We start from the raw sequence: 21,966 nt of genomic DNA on the forward strand, positions 1-21,966 counted from the left end.
CACGAGACACAACTTTACATATAATTTATATAGTATAAGTATTTATTATTCACTATGTTCATACAGAACAAGGATAACAAAATGATGGCAAAAGTCACAAAGAGCTCAGAAAAAATAAGCTTGACAAAAGTATACAAAATGAACCCAGTCAAGTCTTGGCCATAGCTGCTAACTAAGGTGTGTCGTCATCAGAAGTGAGACAAGAGTGAGTTGCACGCTTGAACCTGGGTGACCACAGCCCTTAGCCTGCAGATCCCCTGGATAAAATAGGGCTTTGCCTGGAGAGGATGCCGGATGTCTTTGGAGGCGCTCACCTGGGATGCTTCCATCCTCCCTCTCATTGGCTGTCCAGGGGTCCTGCCCATCATCTCTCTTTGAATGCCTGAGAAGACGGCCTAGTGAGAGTTGCAGCAGGACAGTTTGCAGTGAGAGTATGCTCACGAGAGGGGCTCAGTCGTTTCATATATTTTTTGCATCTCAGTAATAATTAACTAACACCACTGCGCAAATTGCTTATGCAATAAATATAGGCACACTATCGCAATTAACAAGAACTAATAATAATGACCAGAATATATTAATGCAGCGTCATACAGGCCCTATAGACAGCATCTGTTAAGAAGAGAGTTCATGTGTTAGGTTGTATGTCAAAGGTCATATACAATCTAAAAATAACGGGCGCTCCCGTATGTATAATGACACTCCAGCGCTTACAGTATTTGCACCGTGTCATCTTTTTGTGACTTTATTTGCACTTAAGAAATGCAATTACGGATATGTCTAATTGACTATAGTTGATACCAGTGTAAATAAATGTCTTAATGGAAAAGCCAATTCATACCTTTTTGAAAAAAAAGTTAATGTAGAGTGAGAAACATAATGCGCCTCAAGAGCTCTCAATATTCAGTACAGTTTAAGGACATCATTTACGTAATTTCTCCAATGTAAGCCTAAAATACATGCGATTTGAAAAAGAATTTCATTCATCAAAAGAATGCTTTTACTCTCAAGATTCAGACAAGCTAATGGAAGGGAAAGATGCAAAACACTGCACTGCCCTCTAGTGGTTCAAGACGTGGTTGAATAAATAGGAGGAAATGGCGATAGTTCAGAAGTACATACAATCTTTCATCAATCGGTCGTCATTCCTGAGAACGTTAATAACAAAAAGCATGTATGCGTGGGAGCCAGTCTAAGTGGAGAAAAGTGATCTTTTATGTGTAAAGAAATCTCATGCTGGGGCACTAAAAGGGCAGGTTCTTTGAAGACGGAAACGATTTTAATTGGTCGAAGAGCAGCTTAGCAAGACTACCAATAGAACACACTCATTGTGTATATATACATGACCGATCGTTCCATCCACAGGACAGACAGTGTCAGACGAGCTTCCGTGTCGTCTCACTGGGCCAGACCTTGTAAGGAGAGAGAGAGCAATCAAACACAACATTAAACTGTTGAATGTGCTGTTCTGTTTTTTAAGTGGTTGTCTATCAAAAGCTTAGCCCCCAAGTAACTCCATGTCATCTGCAGTCAGGCCTGAATTTGTAGACAGCAGTAGAGTGTATCCTGGGACTTACAAGTGAGCTTTCACCATTGTAAATATGAAGTTAAAAATCCCAGCATGCAAAGTGATGTTGGCTTGAAACGCAAGAATGGCTGAAGGTATTACACATCACATGCCATTGGACCTCTTGGCATCTATGTAAGAGGGATAGTGTTTAGTCTCTATCTTGGACGGCAGATGAAAGGCTCACTTTATTAGATGTACTAAGGTTCACTGAGTGTGTGGGATTGTGGGTTGCGAGGGCGGGGAATGGAGGCAGCAGAGGCAGGCAGGCTGTAGGCTCCTTGGGGGAGCTTGGCTGCTCCTCTGCTGCTGTGGGAGGCAGTCAGGTGGGAGCAGTGCAGCGCCTCTGCACTCAGCCGCAGGCCTGGGGACCTGGTTGGTTCACTGGGTGCATTTACACACTGTTGTAAAACCAGACCCAATGTTTCTTCGTTCACTGGAAACAAACCTGAGAATTGCTTAGATATTTTGCCCTCATAATGAGGGTGAGGGCCACTCCTAGGACTGCCAGAAGGTCACATGATCTAAAGGATCAATGACTTTTAAGACATACAAATATGGGCCTCATTATGATGTCGGTTTGAAAGCAATAGTTTCCGACCGACTCGGGTTCTGCGAGTCTGACCGATGGATTACGATGTTTCCGAACACTGTTCGGTTGGCCTCCCATTGACTTCAATGGGAGCCTTTGTTCCGACCGACAACATAGGGTCCCATTGGAAAAAGGGGTGGTTGCAGAAAACCTTGCACCCTGTCACAGGCACCCCACGGTGCCTGCAACACTGTGCATGGTTATAAAGAGGGTCTCATGAGTACCCCCATGTGCCCCAGCAGGAGGCCTCCGGGTGAAGTGGGGCCTGCTACAAAGTCAGTTTTCGACAGCCGTTCCATGTCGAACAAACCGATTCAGAAAGGCTGTCTGAATCAGACATCGCAATACGTCGGTTGAAAACGCGGTCCGTAGATCTGAACGATTCGGCTCTAACAGACTCTGAGTCTCCGAATGCCAGTCGGAACCGAGTCGGAAAGACAGAATGGTTACCTTCTATCGTAATCGTTCGGTCAGAAAGGTTTTCAAGTCGGTTGGAAACATGGGTTCCGACACTTGTTAGGAAAATCCCAATGCTGTTCGGAACCTTTCCGACCGACATCGTAATGAGGCCCTATGTGTGTAGCCCCACAGCAAATCACCAACTCTACCGTGTTAGAATCTTAGTACAGAGCTAAAACTCACATTCAAAGAACACATCCAGACAGCAATCCGCAGGCTTCGTAGTCTCAAAATTGGCATTTAATGTGAATGGTTTCATTGTTGAAACAAAATATTTCACTAAATGCAATGTAGGATTTGATAATAAACCACGTAAGCACTAAAAGTGTCAAATCTGTGAATATGTTTATTACGGATTACATTGATTTAATGTATTTATAGAGTACACAAGTCTATTTTTGATGCAGTGATACGTTTCACTGTTTGCATGAAGAGTCAAACTTTTCTTCAAAGCATTCTGCTGAAATTGTCATTTCTAGTATGAAATAGCAAGATACTGAGAACAAGTGATCGATAGTTTTATTATTCCTGATCACTAGTCATTATTTTGAACCCCATTTCCAAATGGTGCAGTCCAGGCTGAACTGCCGTCACTGCTATGCACGGTCCCATCACATCTGTCCCTGAGACAAGCCATCCCAGCCATGCTGCTGCCTTTTTGGGCCTTCTAGTGAAATGCAGCTTCAAAAGGTAGGACACAGCGTGCTAAGAGGCCCGTGCTTGGGGGCATACCTGGCCTACCGAGGGTACCTGGGGGCATACCTGGCCTACCGAGGGTACCTGGGGGCATACCTGGCCTACCGAGGGTACCTGGCCTACCGAGGGTACCTGGGGGCATACCTGGCCTACCGAGGGTACCTGGGGGCGTACCTGGCCTACCGAGGGTACCTGGGGGCGTACCTGGCCTACCGAGGGTACCTGGGGGCGTACCTGGCCTACCGAGGGTACCTGGGGGCGTACCTGGCCTACCGAGGGTACCTGGGGGCATACCTGGCCCACCGAGGGTACCTGGGGGCATACCTGGCCTACCAAGGGTACCTAGGGGCATACCTGGCCTACCAAGGGTACCTGGGGACATACCTGGCCTACCTGGGGGCGTACCTGGCCTACCTGGGGGCGTACCTGGCCTACCGAGGGTACCTGGGGGTGTACCTGGCCTACCGAGGGTACCTAGGGGCGTACCTGGCCTACCAAGGGTACCTAGGGGCGTACCTGGCCTACCAAGGGTACCTGGGGACATACCTGGCCTACCTGGGGACATACCTGGCTTACCGAGGGTACCTCCCTGAGAGCAATGACTAGTGGCTGACATCCGTTCAAGCTTTCCATCATTTACCTGTGTTTAAATAAATCAAGAAACCTAAAATACGAGTTTACCTCCAAAATCAAATCAACAATATATAGTCAACCATCTAAAATGGTACCTTCTACCAGTGCCCGAGATGTACCTCCTCCAACATACTTTTCCATAAACAAAAACTATTACTGAGTATATTTAATTGTGCCGTAATAAAGAGACAGTCAAATTCATGGCCAACATGAAAAACCTATCAGAAATTGTAATGACCACACCTGCACACTAACCTTTACAACAGTAACCATTTACTCTACTCACGCGACTTCACGGAAATTCCATAGCATGGTCTGCACTGGCATTTACATGTGCGAGCTGTGTCCATAACAAGGCACTGACCTCCAGAGGGGCGCTGGAGCCCCCTGCAACGGTCTCCCTATGACTTCGGTCCAAACAACAGTGTGTTTAAACCTTTTCCTGAAGGCTGCCGGAGTCCACTTCTGATATGTGTTTGTTTTTCATGGCGCTCCTTAATCTTGCCCACCGCACCTACATCTCACCCCTTCTTAATTTTCCATACATAGACAAAGAAAGAGGACGAGTGGGGGAAGGGGGCACCAAATTGGGTGTAGCCCAGGGTACTCTCTGAGCAAAGGTGCATTGGCAGATGAATGCAATGCATGAAAAACAGAAAACAGTCTGGTAGGTGTCATTTGAAGAGGCGAGTGTTCAAATATTTCCCATCTGTAGACGAATTAGACCCTTAGTCTGATGCTGCTGGTTTAGGAGGCCACCATCTGAAGACTAGAAAGAAAAAGGGCTGCTTCAAGGGTTTGCTTTGCTTGGATAGTTCCAGCTGTAGTTATGTTTTGCTCTCATTGTTCCTTCGCTCGCTGTGGTGTGGTAGCTGTCTTATGTAAGAAGGTATCTGACCATGCCTTGCCTCGAACTGTTGTAAAACGTGTTGACATTCTCCGGTGTCTCCTGACCTGAATAAAAACAAATAATATTAAGAAATGACAAAACAAACACATCTTCAGGACATCAGAGGTATGAATATGGTAACACGAAGGATTGTAATCCAGACACCGATTTGTTAAATGAAACATACTGATAAATATTTCCAGTATTGTGTATAATCTTGTTCTAATAATGTATCTCGTCTTGATCATTAAAAAGTATGCCTTTGCAAAATAAAAGAGTAAAATTAAACTCAGTTGATAAAGTAGGCTTGACAGTTTGCTTTATTCATCCCTATTCCAATTTTAAGGAATCACTAATTCCACCCTTTCCAGGCGTAGGAGTTCACAATACCCATATTTTGCATTTTGCCCTGTGCAATTCTCTTTTGATCTGGTGCTTTCTCAGCAGCATGAAGGGTAAGTCGTTCCAAGAGATTGATTAATCTTTCTGGGCTGAGAGATTTGCTGTTTTTTGGTCGTCGAATGAGGGCAGCCGTTCCGCAGCTTGTGCATCTGGGGCTCGAATGCAGCCTGTCCACAACTTGCTGAATCTCATAGTTGGAGAGCATCTGGTGACCCAGAGGAAACGGCGGGGGGACAATTGTACCCCAAGGCTTCTTAGACATTCTAACAACCAAAACAAACACAGAAAAGAACAAGTAATGAGGTGACTTATCAGAGAACACTTCTTAGTTATTTTTACGTTATTGTTAAAATAGGAAGACTTCCCTATAGGAAAGTGCACGAAACAAACATCTGTATAATAAGGTTTTCAGAGACATCACACTCTCTGATTGGAGGGAATGTGTGCTCCAAACTCCCTTTCACTTTAACATAGGAATTACAGGTAGTACACCTTGGCAATCAGAATGAGGCCCATTATCTTTAAAATAGAGTTTGCAATACTATATATTAAAAAATTGTACAACATTTGACATGATTTTTAGGGCACAACGTTTAACCCAAGAGGTATCAGTGCACTTTACACTTAGCAAACAATCATGGGCTAGAGGTCTTAAAAATACAAAGAACAAAGAAAACCAACATGGGAATTTAAGAAAAAGGAATTCAAGCTTCAGACCCCCAGCTCGCTCCTGTGAGAAAGCTAGCTGGGTTAAATGGCAGTCCACCACAAATAATAATGGTATCGCTCTCGATAGATCCAGTAAAGGTTTCAGTAGTTTATACCTGAGCTCCATCCCTGGTAACTAAGGCACAGATCAGACAACCTTAACTTAAGAAAATGTGTAAAGCATTTAGAAGTTACAAAACAGTTAAAAGGTCAAAACCACAACTAAATAAAAATCCCATTCCAATGCATAAAAATAGAAAAGTTTCAAGCAGGAAAACTCCAGAGTTCGCAGATAGGAAGTCATTAATGTCGATCGTTTGCTGCTCGCGATGGGCCCAATGAGGCTTTCGCACTTCAGACTTAGAGTCTTTTCTGGAAGTCTAATTTCCTCAGCAGGGCAAGACTGCAGTCGGTAGCCAAGAGGGATCCGATGCCATTGGATGCTGGTCATGTCTAGCTAAAACCGATGTGCTGCTGGGCAGAACATTGTAGGAGCTGGCAGGTTGTTCCCAGTGCCTCGATGGTTCTCCAAGCAAACAGTTAGCAAAATGTTTCCAAGTCCCAAGTTTTAGAGCTAGACAGGAGGAGTACACTCTAGCACCAATCAAGGGTTCCAGGACCTCAGGAACAGTACTTGGGAGTCAGGACTCACTCAAAAAGAAGCCATGAGCAGGGTCCAGGGCAGCACCAGTGGAAACTGGCCCACTAGGCTTTTCCAGGAGTGTGGGGTTCTTGCAGCTTTTGTGGCCCTGCAGCTTAACAGGAAGTCTGAGTTAATTCCTTTGGCCTGGATAGAAGTGGGAGCATATCTCGACCTTAGGGTTACCCTCACAGGTATGAACAGCAGGTGCAGCACTTCTTCTGTCTTCCATGGGTCTAGTACTGTTCCGAAGAGGGTGGCCAGGAGCCTGTGGGTGTGCGTGACTTCTGGCCCCTCCCAATCAATAGGTAAAAAGGTCCCAGGGGTACCCACTTTTGCAGCAGTTCCCATGTGCCCTTCTGCAAACAATCCCACAGTGCACCTGTCTACCTAAAGTCAACATGGCAGGATCTTTCTTCCATTTATATGACCCACTTTTAAATGCCTTGCATCCTGCCTTATGGGCATTTAAAGCCTACAAAGGGGTAACTTAATTATATTTAAAAGGAGGGTAGTTCTGTCATCACAGATTATGTTGGCAGTTTGAATTTACAGTTTTAAAACTGCACAAACATGCAACAGTGGGACCCCTGCAGGCATGTTTGGTGCCGCAGCACTGGCGTAACGGAAATTGAGTGGGCCTCCCTGCAAGGTACATGGAGGGGGCCCCCTCCGGGCTCAATCAGGAGCTCTACGGCCAGAGTACTGTGCTGAGGGGGCCCCCTGGTGCTTGGGGCCCCCCCGCACTGCGGGGGCATATGTTACAACCCTGTGCAGCAGTCCACTAGTAACATTTAGCTTATGGGCGGAGTATACTCTGTACCATTTACTAGGGACTTAAAGGTAAGTTAAACATGCAAATAAGGAGTATAGCCAATTTCAAGATGTTTTAGGTGTCAGTTTTAGTCCAAAAACCCATAGTAAAATATAGAAAAATGGGAGTGCGACCATGCAAAAAGGGACAAAAATTGGCACCTCCCCTGGCTCTCCAAGACCTAATTGACTTGGTGCCTCAGATGACCCTCTGCTGTCTCTCAGAGAATCAGGTCGTCCTCCAGAGATGAAGTGTCATCTCTTACAGCCCTTCTACACTGTGCCAACTGGAGTACCTGACTCAACCAATGGTGCCTGTTGACCTGTACCTCTACAGCCTTGTTAGCTTGCATGATGACCATTTGCCTTTCTTCAGAAAAAGCAGCTGATTTAGAGTTTGGGGAAGAATATTCTCCATGGCAATGGAGTACCCCCCTGCCAAATTTGAGGTCCACCCATCCGATTTAAACGTGTTAGAGCGTGATTTTGCTCTTTCATTTGTAGGAGTGCATTATAATCATGGGTAGTTCGCTCCTGCATATAATCCTTTATTGTGCTAACATTGGGTCATTAGATCGTGTATTGTAATAAAGTGAACAGTGAAGTGCTAGGTGTATGTCAGAGTAAACGTGAAGAAATTAATGTGGTAATTATATGTGACTAGACAAAAACCTTATCGTGAAGGGTTCATATATGTAGCTAATGAAAGTTCTTACAATTAATGTACTTATGTAATGTGTTGATTTGAACGTGCTCAGTAATAATATTCATTTATATGGGTCCTTTATGAAATTATGTGCCATTTCTTATGTTGGCCGATTTCTGTAGGCCTGAACTGTATTTCTCCCTGGAAGATCTTGTAATAGACTCGCTAGTAAATTTCATGTACATGTGGAATTTGTTCTTTGTCACATTTCTGTTGCAGGAGGAAGAATTCATCCTTGTTAGTTAGAATAAGGTCTTTGTTTTAGGAGTTAGACTTAGGGAGCATAAGATCCATTGAACGTCGATGCTAATAATAAGGGACAGTGTATTTTCTCACCGGAGAGAGCCTGGGAATCAAGGTCATCGAGCCCAAGCCTGGGAGCATCGATGCTGCATGGAAAGTTATCTACAAGGAGGTGGCTTGCTTGGCTGGTGTGATGTTGTGTTGCATTTTGGGATGCTACCTGCAAGCTCATGTATTGAAGTTAGAGACAGAGTCCGGGGACTTCTGACTTGCCTCGAGAGCATCTTAGAACGAGCTCTGTAGCTTTATGCTATTTGGCCCATTCAACGTGAATGGACTTTTTAGGAAGTCTTCACGTGCTGACACCTTAACAGAACTTGCCTGGGAAATGCTAAGTAGGGATGTCACATTAGTGGTATTGTAGGGATAGACTAATGCTTTTCACTTACGAACCCCCAATGAAGGGAAATTTGTATGTAGGAGACATTCTTTTCTGTATCCTGATTCTGGAACTGATTATTCTGTGGATGCTGCACCATCTCAACTTCCCTTGTAGGTTTGGCTTTGTATTAGTTCCAAAGTATTTCTACACCCTCGTCTTGAGGTGCTTGAATGTCCAATTGTTCTTGGACTTGTAATAAATTTACTAAACTCGAATGGGAGTCTGATTCTTCAGTCATATTTCATTGGAACAGAAATTATGGATTGGTTAACGATTTCTCTCCCTTCCACACTTTCATGCAGACAAAAAGAGACATTGTCTTAGGGTTTCTGAGTAAAATCTAGAACGTGGAACCTGGCTCCTTCAGTTTGTAGCAGTGTAGCATGGTTGTCTCATGAAGTGAGGGGAGAATCTAGAAAACTCTAGAAAAGACTTGGCTCCCTAGAGCCCCCAAAATAGAGCCTAATGATCGGGAGCGGAGAACAACGGACTTTGGCGGAGACTGACAGAGATGTGAGTATCAATAGGGATGTGTCGTGTGTTAAGATGGTTGGTGTGTAATTGTATGATGTCTGGCGGAGTTTGTGGGAAAGTCAAGTGAAAGTGGTTTCGGGCCAGATGTGGTCCAAGAGTTTTGTTTTGAGTTTCAGGCTCCGAAGTAGCCGAAGATCCTGGTATATATTTTGTGGTGTAGAAAACACTGAGTTGTGTAATTGTCTGACCGTTGGTTTGAAGGGATGTCGTGAGGCGTCAGACAACCCAACTGAGATAGGGAACTTTTTGTGAGTGGACCGGTTAGGATCGTATAGGAAACCTTATGTACAGGGGTGGACTATATTGATCCAGGTGACCAGTGCAGATAGAGGTTCGCTGTGTGTGAATGTTCTTTAGTGATTGAATTCTATTGATTTTTTTAGAAAGGCAGACAATTACTGTTTTTCATGATTGTGTAAGTGAATGCGTACAGAGAAATTGTGAAATAGGGTGAACGGCTGCAAGGAGGAAAAGGTAAAGTCAGAGTGTGTCGCTCTGCGATAGGTCAGTTGGAGTAACGCCATGCTGGGATTGGTTGGTGATCATCAGGAGTTGAAGTGAGGAAATCTTGACGGTTGAAGGAAAAATTTGATTTAACCTTGCGGTGTTTTAATGTATTACGTGATCTCTGCAGAGGAGATAGGGGAGCGGTAACTCAAGTGGGTGAGGTAGCACCACACGAGGATACCCCGGCACATTACATGTCAACGAACATAGGGCTCCATACTATAGTTTGGCTTCAAAATTGGCACAAAATTACTGATAAGGAGGGAAATTTGACTTTCCCATGTCATGGTTCATTTTGATTAGAGGTGCTATATCAGTTGAGGGGAGTAATGCCTTCATTACAGCCCCCACCTAGACCAACGCAGTTTGAGGCATCAGATGCTTGGATGCGAGCAGCTCAGGCAAAGAACTGGGAAAGATGTCAGGGGAAGATGAGGAAGGCAATGAAGGCATATAAGGATGCGCCACGGGATGCACAGTTGAAGAGGTGGAGAATAGACACCATTGAGGGAGTGATATTGTATCCATTACTGGTGAAAGAGGGAGACGTTTCAAGTCAGGGCACAATCAATGCTGCAGTAAAGGCAAAATTGCTAGACGTAGGGAGATTGAAAGCGGAAGTGAATGAAATAATTAGTGGAAATTTGTCTTTGGAAAGGATAGAGCTGTTTGTACAGGTTGAGTTATTGTTCATGGCAAAGGATGTCACTCACAAAGCAAGGCAAACACGTGAGACAGAATTGGCCCAAAAATATGATGTGGATTTGTCCAAAACAAAAATGTTATAGGGAAACCTTAGGTTGAATTATAGTGATCAGGGATTAGAAGAGAAAAGAGTCACAGGTTTAAAAAAAAGCAGATTTGGGAGCTGGTCATAGGGATATGCGCATGGAGCATACTTGACAAAAGGGAGGAAAATGGTCAAAGAAAAAGAGTGTGAGGAAGGTGATGGGGGAAAACGCTGCCTCAGGGGGTGGGGGGGCATAACAGGAGTTGAGGTTTACCCATTGCGAAAGGTATATAGCAGAGGGTATGTGCAAGTACCTTGGCGCAGGGGTGACTTAGCAGCGTTCACAAATGATTTTCCTCGGCTGAGGGAGAAACCTGCTTAATGGTATAAGCAAGTCAATCACTTTGTAAAGATTTCAAAGGTGTTGTGGATTGATTTGAACAGATTATTTGACATTGAGGTTCCCAGTGACTTATGGTCTGCCTGTACAATTGCTATCGATTGGCCTTCCACTAAACCAGATAGATATCCCATAACTCCTGGCCCTTCACATTTGGTCATGAAATAATTTTGAACAGGTAATTACATGGTTACCGTCTAAGATCGCTCCACAAGATATCGATTGGGTCAAGATAGATCGAACCACCCAAGAGCCTAAGGAATCAGTATATGTCTATTATGAACGGCTTCTGCAAGCCTTTAAGCTGTACAGCGGGTTAGATACTCTAGACCCTAAAGACCCTAAGGATATGGGACAGTTTGTTTCCAAGTTTGTGCTAGGACTGAGGCCAGAGATTAGTGTTATGATTCAACAGCATTTAATCTGCTGGCAAAACAGTTCAGTGGATGAGAATCTACGGTATGCCAGATATTATAGTGATGAAGTGAATTCCAAGCACAAGAGAATAAAGGACAAGTTGATGTTGGTTCAGGTGAGGGAAATTTAGGTCGGAATCATGGGAACAACCAAGGAGGAATTCAGAATGCGTAGAACAAATACAGGACAGGGAAAGGGGAAAAGGACATACCCCAAGCCAGGGGTAGACATCAATGAGCTAAAGAAAACCACTGCTTGTCACTATTGTCACAAAATCTGGCATTGGAAGCATGAGTGTATAGTTAATCCAGCAAATCAGTTACAGGAAGAAGAGATTGCACATGTGCCTGTTGTTATAAACACAGTGACAAGACCTAGATCCTTTAATGGGGCTGCAGAAACCGAGCGGCAAATGTCGCATTGTCCAGGACTCAAGGAAGGTCGATTCCATGTTGTCCCGTGGTACCGAATCCATCTGTGGTCCTATTCCAAATTTCTTGTGAGGCTGAATGGTTCACGGTGATTGACTTATGCCAAGCATTACTTTCAATACCCTTACATGAGGAAAGCCAATTTTTATTTGCTTGCCAGCTGGAGAACCGTATGATAACATGGTGTCGTATTCCACAAGGGTATACTTAGAGGCCATCTATCTTTAACCAGATCTTGAAAAAGAACCTGGAGAGCTTGGTGGTGCCCTAAAGGTCAGTGTGTGTGCAGTATATCGATTACCTAAAATTGCTTCAGGGACTGAGAAGGCTTGTAGGGATGATACCATTGCCCTATTGAACCACTTGGCAGAAAAATACACAAGGTTTCTCCTAGCAAACTTCAGTACTGTTTGCCTGAAGTTCAGTATTTGGGTCATCGAAAAAGGCAAGATCAAGGTGTCACCAGACAGCATTGATGCGATTATGAAAATGAATCAGCCTACCACGCAAAAGGAAGTCAAGATGTTTCTGGGAATGGTTGGCTACTGCCGACAATGGATCCCAAACTTCTCACTGAAGGGGTGGCCCGTACAAAGACTGACACACAAAGATACACAGGGGTGTCCGTAGACCAGTGGCCTACTCTTCAGTTACATTAGATCCTGTAGCTTAAGCGCTGCCCGGATGTCTCAAATCCGTTGCTGCAACTGGTGTCAGCACTGAAAGATGTGAAAGTATTTTGATGGATCTTCCTCTTACTGTTTATGTTCCACATTCAGTTGAGCTCCTGATGACAAGAACCAAAGCACAGTACCTGACCAAAAACAGGCTCACTAGATATGAGCAAATTCTGTTGGCCTCTGAAAATTTCACATTGAAGAGATGTTCTGTGTTAAATCCTGCTACTTTGATGCCTATTTCTGAAGTTGAGGGAGAAGATTGTGAGGACCATGACTGTCTGGATGTGACTGAACGCTGTACCAAACCAAAACACAACATTGTCGATGAAACTCTACCTGAATCAGACCATGTCCTTTTTGTGGACAGTGCATGCCTAAGAGACAATGAGGGTTACCCGAGAGCAGCTTTTGCTGTCTGTACTATTTCTGGAGTTGTGGAACTGCTTGTCTACAGGGAGTATCCTCTGCACAAGTAGCCAAATCATTGCCTTGACACATGCATTTCTTATTTCCGAATGAATCTGAGTCACCATCTATACTGATAGCCAGTACAGTTTTGGTGTGGTTCATGACTTCGGACCGCTATGGTCACAGAGGGGGTTCTTAAAGTCATCAGGATCACCCATCAGAAATGGAGAGTATGTGAGACAACTATTGGAAGCCTTGCAGCGACCGAAGGAAGTTGCCGTTGTAAAGTGTGCTGCCCATGGGAAGGGTGAGGATTTTGTGACAGTCGAGAACAGGTACGCGGACAAAGTTGCCGGCTTTTGTGCTATTCATGTTTGCATTTTTAATGAGGACTATTCATGCGAGAGCACAGAAAGAACCCCGCTCAGCATGATGTTAGCCATAGCGGATACCTGGGGTGAGGTCAGGTGTCTGCAGGGAGAAGTGTCAGACCAAGAAGAAGCTGGTTGGATCAAAACCAGGTGTGAAAAGAGTGATGATGGCATTTGGGGTTCAACTGATGGTAGAGCAGTGTTAACAAACTGTTTACTAAATCCTATGGCGAGCCAGATTCATGGAGCAGTTCACATAGGGAGAGATGCAATGGTGCGAGTGTTTAGACAAACATGGTTAAACCTGAGGTTTTGTGCTTTTGCTGAAGCAGTGTGTCACCGATGTGTTAAGTGTCAACAGATGAATACTGGAAAGAAAACTGTGGCTGCCTGGAGTCACATTGGAAAGTCGGGGGTGCTTTTAACTTAATTCAACTGGATTTCATTGAGATTCCTAGGTGCAATGGGTTGAGGTACATTCTAGTTGTGGAGTGCATCTTTTCAAGATGGGTGGAAGCATATCCAACTAGAAGGTGTGATAGCCTTACAGTAGCCAAGTTATTGTTAAGAGAGTTGATACTATGATTCAGATTTCGACTTCATTGGAATCAGATAGAGGAACTAACTTTCATAGCGAGATCATGAAGCTGTTATGCACTGCCTAACATGTTGATCAGAGATTGCACTGTAGCTACAGGCTGAGCGCGTCAGGCATTGTGGAGCAAATCAAGGGGACTCTAAAGATGAGAATGGCAAAGGGGCGTTCTTCAACGTCTCTGAATTGTCTTGATGCGCTGCCTTTGGGGCTGATGAGTTTGCGCAGTATTACAGATAGGAGAACTGGACTATCCCCACATGAGATTCTCATGGTAAAGGGCGATGCACTTGCCTGCGGTGCCATCCACAGCATTGATAAACATCACTGATGATTTGGTCCTTGATTATTCCAAAGGATTGGCTGATGTGGTTCGTTCTGTGTCTCACCAGGTTGAAGCTGCAACTGCACCAACCTCGAAGGACCTTTGTCACAACCTGGACCCATAGGACAGGGTCCTAATCCAGAAGCATGTGAGGAAGAACTGCCTTGATGCACGTTGGCGAGGTCCTCCTTACCAGGTGATTTTGGTAATGAACACTGCTGTGAAGTACAGAGGCTTGCCGAACTGGATTCATGACTCCCATATCCCCAGGGTTTCAGGACGCTCAGAAAAAACAGATCCTCTCCCTGAATAGAATCCAGCCATGGCTGAAAGGCCACTGAAGAGGGCAGGCCAAGCTGTGGGGGTTCCTGAAGAGGCTGGATACCCTCCAGGTTGAGCTGAGGTGGGTCACGCTACACAAGGCCCAGGTACAGACTCTGAGGGAGACTTTAACGTTGCGAGTGGTATAGAGTAAGACTCAACTGAAGAGACTGGAGTGGAAAGTGGTCGAGTGCTGCGGAAGAAAACCGGTCGCAATAGAATCATGGCCGGTGAGACAGAAAAGGCAGAATCTGAGATTTGTGCCAGAAAGATTTCGCTCCCATATCTGAAACATCAGAGTTGGATCAAAGTGATACAGTGCTAGCACAGGGGAGCCTGAGAAGATTGAGGAGAGTGAGAGTACCATGCCAGAGGTACGCTGCCCCGGAGTGGACTTACCTGGTCACAGATGCTGGGAACAGTGAGATCCGGGAGAGGGAGGTCCAGAAGAGTGAGGCGGGGAACTTCAGTGTTGATTATTGAAATTGAGATGTTGGTCCTTGGAGTAGAAGTTAATGGAGTTTTGACAATGACTGTACCAGATCCTCCAAGACTGCGAGACCTACGGAGCTTGATTTTGGAAGACCTTACGTTTCCAACTTTTGGGTATCAGCCACCAGCTCAGGAGATTGCAGAATTTCGTATTGAACTTTTGCAGCGTGTCATTGAGGAAATTGGCTCTGATCTCATAAGGGATGTAAATTGAACTGTGATCAGTAAATAAAAATCTTTTGCTCAAAGGAAGATAACCTAGGCTCGAGTGGAAGAAGAATAACATTAAGGACTTTTGCGTAGAAGAAGAAAGAGGGCTAGGGAATTAGTCCAGATGTGTAAATAACTGTGCCACAAACTGAGTGAGAACTATTTCCACAACTTCAAGGAACTGTGTATGCACTTTGTTGTGCAACAGTGAGAGGCAGAGAAAGAAACTTTGCATTGATCCTCTTACAGTCACAATCCAAACTCATTTGAAAATGGAGTATGGAAATTTGATCCGTTGCCACAAATGTATAATAAGTACACTTATAGCAGGAGTAATTATAGTCATAGCTGTAGTCATTACTATGTCCGTCATAAGTTCACACGAAGCTGAAGCTGATGGAGTGTGAGTACTTTAGACATCCACACCTACCACTTCTAGCACAAAAGAGGGTACATTAGGAGCTAACAGTGCTATGATCAGTCAGACTAGTCACTTGTTGCATGTCATTTGTCTAAAGGCAATTATACGTTGAACACTTATGCTAAATTGTTGTATGAGTGCGTAAATACGATGGATGTGAGAGGTTGCTATGTGTGTATGCAAGTACCTGCGTCAGTTGAGGAGGGTATTGGATACCATCACCTGCCTCTGACATACGGCATTACTTGTAGTCTGTTGCTTAGTATGTGTTATGATAAAGGTCATTACGAGTACAAATTCTTCAATTATGATGTGCTATCAGAAGTTCCAGCTTACAAGCACCTAAACAAGTGTGATTATTACAAGCAAGAAGACAGAATGGGAAAGTATTTCATATCTACAGTTACATTAGACACAAATTATGCACTTAGACATAATTGGAGATGTATGTTGACTAGGCCTGGGTGGCAAATTCCGTTCCGCTCGCGGAATTTGCGGAATTTGCGTAATTTCGCGTTCCGCGGAGAACGCGAAATTGCTCAAAAGTCTGCATTCCGCGAGTTCGCGAAATTTTTGCTTGTTCGCGTTCTCAAAATGCATGTTCGCGAGATATTTCTCCTCGAGCCTGCAAACAGCAATTGCGAACAGGAAAAAGCATCGCGAACAAGCAATTCCGCGTGTTCGCGGAATTTCTGCGTGTTCGCGGAGATTTTTTACCGTTTCGCGGAGATTTGCGGAACGCAATTACGCAAATTCCGCCCACCCCTAATGTTGACGGACATAGAAAAGAAATTTGTAGATCAAGCAGAAGATAGACATAGACCATTAGCAGTTAAGTTTAACGATAGAAAGGGAAATTTTGAGTGGACCAAAGAAGAGTTAGCACATAAGGCTAGAGGAAGTTATGGTCCAATAGCTTTAAATTGGGAACAGCGAGAAAATCTTTGCATCAGACAAGTACAGACTTACTATGACAAGATATTTGTGGGACAGAGTGTATGTGATCATATTTTCACAATGGAGACCACTGCAAAGAAGTTCTTACAAGAGAAAGTACAAGTGGTGCCAAATGAGTATTTTGTGTGTGGGAGAAATGTGTATGTCTGATTGCCACTGAATTGGTATGGCATATGTTATGTGGCTTTTGTGTTTCCTAAGATATACAGAGTGGAGGATTTGAAGACTTTGGAGGAGAAGTCACCACATAGAGAGAGACGTGGTACCAGTGCAGGGGAAATTGGAGGAGATATGTTTGGAGCACTGATACCAAGCTTGGGAGTGGTTTTACATGATGTTAAGATTAAAAGGTTGTCAACTATAGTAGTTAAGTTGTCAGTCAATACAGCTCAGTCATTACTACTCAAAGATGGAGAGATGGTCTCGATAAGAGCTATGGTGATACAAAACAGTCTTGCTTTAGATGTGTTATTAGCAAAAGAGGGCGGAGTCTGTAAAATGCTGAGGGTTCAACAGTGTTGTACTTATATCCCAAACCCTAGCATGGATCTGAGGAAGTAACATCACTGAGATACATCACGCGATACATAATTTGGCAACTTGAGGGAGTTTGGAGCAAGGTTGGTAAAGTATTTGGGAAAGTTGGAAGTTGGTTTCAAATCTTGGAAAGGGAATTCTTGGTTATATCTTGAAACCAATAGTAACAGTTGTGGTATGTACCATTTTGTTGATGGGAACAGTGAAAGCTTGCAAATGTCATCGGTCAAGAGAAGTTGAAAATGCCCTTAGACAGTGAAAGAGAAGACTGGAGAGACTGCAGGACAGTCACTATGAAAATCTCAAGAACCTAAAGAAGTTTCAACAGGGAAGGCTGGCTACAACTTCTGTTTAGGTCGGTTCTTTCTACAGGTAGTTCAAAACGACTAAGATGACACTAGTCATCGGGGGGTCTGTTAGAGCGTGATTTTGCTCTTTCATTTGTAGGGGTACATTATAATCATGGGTAGTTCGCGCCTACATATTATCCTTTAATGTGCTAACATTGGGTCATTAAAACGTGTATTGTAATAACGTGAAAAGTGAAGAGCTAGGTGTATTTCAGACTAAAAGGGAAGAAATTAACGTTGTAATTATATGTGGCTAGACAAAAACCTTAACATGTAGGGTTCATTTATGTAGCAAACGAAAATTCTTACAATTAATGTGCTTATGTAATGGGTTGGTTTGAAAGTGCTCCGTAATATGTTAATTTATATGGGTGCTTTATAGGATTATGTGCCGTTTCTTATGTTGGCTGATTTCTGTAGGCCTGAACTGTATTTCTCCCCGGAAGCTCTCGTATTAGACTCGCTAGTGAATTTCACGTGCATGTGGACTTTGTTCTTTCTCATGTTTCTGTTGCAGGTGGAAAAATTCATCCTCGTTAGCTAGAATAATGTCTTTGTTTTAGGAGTTAGGCTTAGCAAGGAGAAGATACATTGAACGGCGATGCTGATAATGAGGTACAGTGTATTTTCTCATTGGCGAAAGCCTGGGAATCAAGGTCATAGAGCCTAGGCCTGGGATCATCGCTGCTGTGTGGAAAGTTATCTAAAAGGAGCTGGCTTGAATGGATGGTGTGATGTCGAGTTGCATCTTCGGATGCCACCTGCAAACTCATGTATCGAAGTTAGGGACAGAGTCAGGGGACCTCTTACTTGCCTTGAGAGAGAGAGCATCTTAGAACGAGCTCTGCAGCTTTATGATACTTGGCCCATTCAACGTGAATGGACTTCTTAGGAAGTCTTCACGTGCTGACACCTTTACAGAACTTGCCTGGGAAATGCTAAGTAGGGATGTCATGTTAGTGGTAGTGTAAGGATAGAGTAATGCTTTTCACCTACGAACCCCCAATGAAGGCAAATTTGGATGTCGAAGCCATTCTTTTCTGTATCCTGATTCTGGAACTGATTATTCTGTGCATGCTGCACCGTCTCAACTTCACTCGTAGGTTTGGCTTTGTAGTAGTTCCAATATATTTCTACACCCTTGTCTTGAGGTGACTGTATGCCCAATTGTTCTTGGCTTTGTAATAAATTTACTAAACTCGATTGGGAGTCTGTGATTCTTCAGAGTCATAATTCATTGGAAAATAAATTATTGATTGGTTAGTGATTTCCCTCCCCTCCACACTTTGATGCAGACAAAAAGAGACATCAGCCTAGGATTCCAGAGTAAAATCTAGAACATGGAAACTGGCTCCTTCAGTTGCAAGCAGTGCTAAAGTATGTAGACTATGGTGCTTACTCCATCTCTGCAGCTAGCATATGCCTCCGCAGGCTCGACAGAGTATGGGTGGTCGGAGGTTAGCCAATTTAGAGTGGACAATATGATGGCTTTTTTTGCTGTCCATGACTGGCAGGTAAAAAAAGGAGGTGAGGGATAGTAAAAAAAACCACACTAAACAATTATGACCAGAAACTATAGGAGAAACATTTCTTGGCATGGGGTCATTAGTTTTTTTTATTTTACTAAAACAAATTCGCACATTGGGAGTTTGTGTTTGAACAATGAAAAACTAAACATTTGAGGGAGAAGTCAGTCAAACCTTTACTGCATTGACAGTTAATGTTAAAAGTTGTTCACGGACTGGTGGATAACTCTAGATTTGGCGGGCAGATGGCCCCTGGGATGGCTGGAGCAATGCCATCTGCCATCCATACGGAATACGCTCTGTCTGCTAAACTTTAAATCAACCCCAAAATCTGCTGTCTGACAGGGCACCTAAGCGGACCTAAACATTGCCTATGTCAACTTTACATGCAATGAAACTTTCAAAATACAGTGTGCACTGGTTTTGTAGGAGCATACAACTTACTTTGCAGTCAAATCAAGAAATTAGGTTGTAAGCTCTTCAGAATACTTGAAATTATTTAAGATTACTTTTTAGTTACTTTTCAGTTACTTTTCTAATTTTTCACAAAACGTACTAATCACACAGTTTGGGCATTGTAGGACATTAGCAAGCAGGGTAACTCTTTTGCAGACACTAAGTTACTTTGTTGCAGTACAAAACAGGTGCAGGGGAGTGGTGTAGAGTGGAGTAGAGTTGAGTGCCGTAAAGTGTAGAAGAGTGGAGTGGTGCAGCATGAAGAAGTGTAGAGAGAAGTGCTATACAGTAGTGTAGAGTGTCGTAGAGTGGAGGGGCATATAGTGGCATGGAGTTGAGTGATGTAGAGTGTCATGGAGTGTCGTAGAGTGGAGTAGAGTGTGGTAGAGTTGCGCGGAGTCTTGTAGAGTGGAGTGTCATGGAATAGAGTGTAGTAGAGTGGACTGTCAGAGTGGAGTGTGATAGAGTATTGCAGTGTGTTGACGAGTGGAGCAGAGTGTTGTAGAGTAGCAAAGAGGAAAATGGCATGGAATGGCGTATAGTGGTGTGGAGTGTCGTAGATTGGAGAGGCGTAGAGTGAAGTGGTACAGAGTGCAAAGGCATAGAGTGGAATGGTGTAGAGTGGAGTGGAGTGGTGTAGAGTGAACTAGTGTAGAGAGGTGGCATACAGTGGTGTAGAGTGTCATAGAATGAAGGGACATACAGTGGCGTGGAGCAGGGGGTCGTGGAGTGTCAGAGTGGAGTAGAGTGTCAGAGTGGAGTAGAGTGTCAGAGTGGAGTAGAGTGTCAGAGTGGAGTAGAGTGTCAGAGTGGAGTAGAGTGTCAGAGTGGAGTAGAGTGTCAGAGTGGAGTAGAGTGTCAGAGTGGAGTAGAGTGTCAGAGTGGAGTAGAGTGTCAGAGTGGAGTAGAGTGTCAGAGTGGAGTAGAGTGTCAGAGTGGAGTAGAGTGTCAGAGTGGAGTAGAGTGTCAGAGTGGAGTAGAGTGTCAGAGTGGAGTAGAGTGTCAGAGTGGAGTAGAGTGTCAGAGTGGAGTAGAGTGTCAGAGTGGAGTAGAGTGTCAGAGTGGAGTAGAGTGTCAGAGTGGAGTAGAGTGTCAGAGTGGAGTAGAGTGTCAGAGTGGAGTAGAGTGTCAGAGTGGAGTAGAGTGTCAGAGTGGAGTAGAGTGTCAGAGTGGAGTAGAGTGTCAGAGTGGAGTAGAGTGTCAGAGTGGAGTAGAGTGTCAGAGTGGAGTAGAGTGTCAGAGTGGAGTAGAGTGTCAGAGTGGAGTAGAGTGTCAGAGTGGAGTAGAGTGTCAGAGTGGAGTAGAGTGTCAGAGTGGAGTAGAGTGTCAGAGTGGAGTAGAGTGTCAGAGTGGAGTAGAGTGTCAGAGTGGAGTAGAGTGTCAGAGTGGAGTAGAGTGTCAGAGTGGAGTAGAGTGTCAGAGTGGAGTAGAGTGTCAGAGTGGAGTAGAGTGTCAGAGTGGAGTAGAGTGTCAGAGTGGAGTAGAGTGTCAGAGTGGAGTAGAGTGTCAGAGTGGAGTAGAGTGTCAGAGTGGAGTAGAGTGTCAGAGTGGAGTAGAGTGTCAGAGTGGAGTAGAGTGTCAGAGTGGAGTAGAGTGTCAGAGTGGAGTAGAGTGTCAGAGTGGAGTAGAGTGTCAGAGTGGAGTAGAGTGTCAGAGTGGAGTAGAGTGTCAGAGTGGAGTAGAGTGTCAGAGTGGAGTAGAGTGTCAGAGTGGAGTAGAGTGTCAGAGTGGAGTAGAGTGTCAGAGTGGAGTAGAGTGTCAGAGTGGAGTGGAGTAGAGTGTCAGAGTGGAGTAGAGTGGAGTGGCATTGAGTCAAGTAGTGTTGTAGAGTAGAGTGGAGTAAAGTGGATTTGAGTGGAATGGCATAAAGTGGAGTGGCAGAGTCTCAAAGAGTGGAGCAGCGTTGTGGAGTGGTATACAGTGGAGCAGAGTGAAGTAGTGTCGTAGACCGGAGTGGCATAAGTGGAGTGATGTAAAGCGGAGTAAAGTGGAGTGGTGAAGAGTTGAATGGAGTACAATGTCAGACAGTGGAGTAGCGTAGAGTGGCGTACAATGGAATGGCATGGTGTAGAGTGGTATAGAGTGGAGTAGATTGGAGTGTTGTAGAGTGGAGTGGAGTGTCAGAGTGTTGTGGAGTGGCGTAGAGTGGAGAAGTGGCGTAGAGTGGAGAAGTGGCGTAGAGTGGAGAAGTGGCGTAGAGTGGAGTAAAGTGGATTTGAGTGGAATGGCATAGAGTGGAGTGGCAGAGTCTCAGAGTGAAGCAGTGTCAGTGAGGAGTGGTGTAGAGTGGAGCACAGTTGTCTTGTAGAGTGGGGTGGCATTAGTGGAGTGGTGTACACTGGAGTGGAGTGGTGTAGAGCAAAGTGGTGAAGAGTGGAATGGAGTAGAATGACATACAGTGGAGTAGCATAAAGTGGCATAGAGCAGAGTATGGTGGTGTGAAGTGGTGTTGAGTGTCATGGAGTAGAGTGGAGTGTCATACATTGGAGTAGTGTTGTAGAGTGGAGT

At 44.4% G+C, this 21,966-nt stretch overlaps 1 long non-coding RNA gene across 3 annotated transcripts in view; it reads right to left on the reverse strand.

Moving 5' to 3' along the window:
* Positions 1–3,008: 3,008 nt before the first annotated feature.
* LOC146859991 (uncharacterized) overlaps positions 3,009–21,966 on the reverse strand; it is a 48,878-nt gene continuing 29,920 nt past the window's right edge. For 2 of the 3 annotated variants that reach the window (XR_014979075.1, XR_014979076.1), the window contains exon 3: positions 5,139–5,501. This is a non-coding gene — a long non-coding RNA (uncharacterized LOC146859991). Of the gene's footprint in view, positions 4,902–5,138; positions 5,502–21,966 lie in introns of those variants that run through there. The other variant, XR_014979077.1, reaches the window with a different exon arrangement.

Source organism: Triturus cristatus, chromosome 3_1, assembly GCF_964204655.1.
Source record: "Triturus cristatus chromosome 3_1, aTriCri1.1, whole genome shotgun sequence".
Taxonomy (NCBI): Eukaryota; Metazoa; Chordata; class Amphibia; order Caudata; family Salamandridae; genus Triturus; species Triturus cristatus.